The sequence below is a fragment of the Miscanthus floridulus genome, chromosome 9 (genome assembly GCF_019320115.1).
Source record: "Miscanthus floridulus cultivar M001 chromosome 9, ASM1932011v1, whole genome shotgun sequence".
In the NCBI taxonomy this organism is placed as follows: Eukaryota; Viridiplantae; Streptophyta; class Magnoliopsida; order Poales; family Poaceae; genus Miscanthus; species Miscanthus floridulus.
This window is the reverse complement of record NC_089588.1, coordinates 33,788,566-33,792,560: the sequence shown is the minus strand read 5'-3', so window position 1 is coordinate 33,792,560 and position 3,995 is coordinate 33,788,566. Positions and strand designations below refer to the sequence as shown.

At 45.8% G+C, this 3,995-nt stretch overlaps 1 long non-coding RNA gene across 1 annotated transcript; it reads right to left on the bottom strand.

Moving 5' to 3' along the window:
* Positions 1-207: 207 nt before the first annotated feature.
* Positions 208-1,830, bottom strand: LOC136481701 (uncharacterized). The gene is made up of 3 exons (XR_010764820.1): positions 1,488-1,830; positions 615-685; positions 208-458 (listed from the first exon to the last, which is right to left on the bottom strand). It is a non-coding gene; the product is annotated as an uncharacterized lncRNA (long non-coding RNA).
* Between the last annotated feature and the right edge of the window lie 2,165 nt (positions 1,831-3,995).

Sequence of the window (3,995 nt, the reverse complement as noted above, 5' to 3'; positions counted from 1 at the left end):
AATTATCGACAAATTAATATATTATTATTTCAGCCATTTTTTTATTACCAGTATATTTGTTTGTGCTAACGCTAGGGGACACAAGCTAATTGACTTTATGAACAACTTTCAAAAGACATATGTAACTAACAAACTAATCAATTGACATAAAAAAAACTAATCAATTAATAATACAAAGTTGCAGATCGTGCTTATTTCATTGAAATTCTCATCAGCACAAGCTAGTGGACAGAAAAGAAGAGCATACCCATGAAGTTGATTCTTACAAAAAAAATCAATGTTGCTATCTGAATGGACAATTGATACTATGTCCAAGTAAAAAGATCTTATAAAATTAAGAATTAAACATATTTTAACAAAGTGAAATGACTTAAAACACAAACTAATGTCATGTCATTTTGTTTCCGTGGGTAGCCCTTTCCACCAGGGTTTCAAGTCCTCATCGCTGTTCTGGAAAACTGGGGTAGAAATCCAAGGGAAAAAATGTCCTCAGAAAATAAAAAAGACAACATGTTTCTTGAAAATTGAAGTAAATAGTGAGATAGATACAACGAAATAGAGCCCCTCAACCAAAAGGCACCTGTTCAAAAAAAGATCTATAGAAAGGAATTCACCTTACTAATGCAACTTTGGAGGTACGCAGAACATACAGAATTGAGCCCCTCAACCAAAAGCTGCTGCCATGCTGTATAAAAAAGAGATTGTCAATAATCTAAAGTGAAGAATGATCTATAACTGAGCTAGACATATATAAACAATGATGTCAAACATTGCAAGTAGACAATATTGCAGATAAGCACATGCACAACTGAGTTCAAATGATGTTTTTTTTTCTTCAAATTATATGGTGGTTCTTGCAGCTTAACATAAGTTGAATGGATCATTACAACATCGTCAGAATAAAACAACTTGTAAAGAACAAATTAGTAAGTTATCCTAGCATATAGTTAACAGTCAAGCTCCTTGCCACTCGGCAAAAAAAAATATTAGTCATCTCCAGTACATAGCTACGCTTGTACTCTTTGCCATAAGGCATTGGACCTTTTTGTGACTTATAAAATGCTCCCCTGACCATCTTCAAGATTAAATTATACATACATTTGCTTATAACATTCAGAATGCTCTTACAAATTTGTAAGTCCTCTGAGTGCTGAAAATATACTGGTATTTCTCCAACCAAATGATTGTTGTCAAGAATTAAGAATTTGTGTTTCCTTCATCTGAAGACTGATATTCAGTGCGAGTGTGCAACCCCTATCAGTGCAAGTGTGCAACCCATGGAGTTTTTCTCACTATAGATGTCTATAGGCTATAGCAAAATGAACACTAATCAGTACTTCTTGAGAATGGAGATCGAACGGGCAATTAGTGACGAACTGAAACTATGACAGGGCGAGCAAGGAAAAGCAAGCTTTCTTTGAACCATATGCAGCAGCCATCAGATGTCCCATCCATCTAACATTGAAATCAGAAAGGAGAAAAAACACCTGGAGATGTCCGTGATGACTGCTAGATCTGGACGAGCGGTGATGGACCCGCGCAGCCGGCAGCAGGGGGGCGGGGCGACGCGGTGACGGGGTAGGGTGGAACCACAGCCAGGTGAGCAGGGCAGCGCGGTGTCGTCCGTGGCCCAGCCTAGAGCGGCGACTGGAGGATGGACAGGCGGCGGGCGGCTGATGATGGAGGAAGATGGGGAGGGCACCGGCGCTGGCTGCAGCCTGGGGATCCACCTTCGTCGTACGCGCTTCGTCCGATGGAGTCCGCGCACGGGTATTCGTCGCCCGTCGCGACCATTCGCGGCCTGATCTGCGAGCACCGTCCACGGCCTGTCTTCCGCGCGTCGCACCCAAAATGATTCGATTACAAACAGAGAATCAACAACGTCTCAGCACTTTGTATTATAGTTGTCCATTCTCTACTCTCTCGTCCCAAAATAAGTAACATTTTTTTACTTTTAGACATCTTGTTTGACCGTTCGTCTTATTTAAAATTTTTGAATAAATAATAAAATAAATCAATCATTATTAAAGTATCTCTAATAAAAAAAAATAAGTCATAACAAAATACATAATATTTATATAAGAATTTTAAATAAGGCGATCCGTCAAACAAGATGTCTGAAAGTAAAAAAAAACATCACTTATTTTAGGACGAGAGAGTAGAGATGGACAACTATAATACAAAGTGCTGAGACGTTGTTGATTCTCTGTTTGTAATCGAATCATTTTAGGGAAGTAAAAATTGGCAGCCACACCGGAGCCGCCATTGGCACCATGTCCAAGGATTAGCGCCGCCGGCAGGGGTGGAGGGGGTTGCGTGCGCCACTGCCGGCAGGGAGTAGGAGGGGACCAAGCGCTATGTTGCTGGCCAGGGGGGAGTGGCCCTAGCACCATCAGATTCGAGGCAGAGGGAGGGTGTCTCCCATGCCACCACCGGCGTGAGGGAAGGGGCACGCGCGAGCGACGGCGGTACGTATTGCCGGGAGCGCGTGATTGATGTAGGGAGATTATGGAAGGAGCGTTGAAGCCTTGTTGAAGTGACTGTGTCGGTTGGATCGTGGTGAAGCCTATAGAGAAGATCTGTGAGTCATTAATTTTAATGGCGTTAGTTTTCCTGGCGAACGGGGCCAGAATTGTTTGCATTGTTCTATTTTAGTGTAGATTGGCACCGGAGACCAAACAACCTGCTCTAGCACTCATCATCACTCGGAAGCTGCCATTTGGGGTGCTGCGATGCATTCGTTCCATGCTTTATTATTGGCTAAAACGATGGGTACACCTACACACACAAGATTGACACTACTGGTACGTGCAAGAATTTTCCCCTGATAACAAAACACCGTCAGAAAAAAAGGCCTAAAAATCGACACAAATAATATTCCTGACATATACAGTCAGGAATTTTCTTTTCTTGTCATATGATCATATTGCTTAACAGATGCTCGATTTCTTTTCTTTTCAGTGCAGCGGTTGTTCCTTAAAATTCAAGATGAGATTAGAATGTGGGTCATGGAGGGTGGCACGGAGCTGGGCTAGGTGCTCTGCCAGCCAGCAATTAAAATTGTGACAGGGTTTTTTTTCCCGAAAGCCAACTGTGGAGGGGAGAGATTCCCCGCATGAAAAGTATTGATTTATCATCGACAGCCTTATTTCTAGGGAACAAGGCAAAAACCCTGTACAACAGCCCCAGCATAAAGGCTGATTGTGGCAAGTCCACAAATACACCAAAAAGAGAGTAAGAAAAACTATAACACCCAGGCATAGGAACTCTTCGACGATGTCTCTAGGGAGGTGGATGACACCGCAACTTAATCATCGCTAGCAAAGCAACGCAGGAGCTTGGCAAAGCTTTCGCCCGAGCCTTGCGCCGAGGAGTTGAACGGGCCAACCATGGAGAAGTAGCAGCAAGAGGTTCTTCAATGATGCCTTCATAAATAGGAGATATTTGTCGCTGGCCCAGACTGATATGAGCTGAGCTTTCGCCCAGAACCTTTATCAGTGCTCCCTTTGGCCCACCCATGATGGGGGAGGTGCAGGCACCGGCGAGCATCCGCGTCAGATGGAGGGGGGGTGCCAATAGCCACCACACCGCGCAGAGCCGTTGTGGACTCGCCCACGAAAGTGGGAGGCGTGCTTCGGCTAGCGTTCGCACCTGGACAGCGGGGGGATGCCGGTCAACGCACTTGCCTATAGCAGTGGGGGACGCGCACCGGTAGTCGATCATGCCTGGACGGAGGGGGGGTGCCGGCTTCCGCCACCCCGCGCGGAGCCGTTTGTCGAACTCGCCCGCGACGGTGGGAGGCACGCACCGGCAAGCTTCCGCACCTGGACGGAGGGGGGTGCCGGTAGCTGCCATACCTCGCGGAGCCATTCCAGGACTCACCCGCGATGGTGGGAGGCGTGCATTGGTAGGTGCTTGGACGGAGGAGGGTGCCAGCCGTCGCCACACCTCGCAGAGCCGTCCTCGAACTCACCCGCAACGGTTGTAGGCGCACA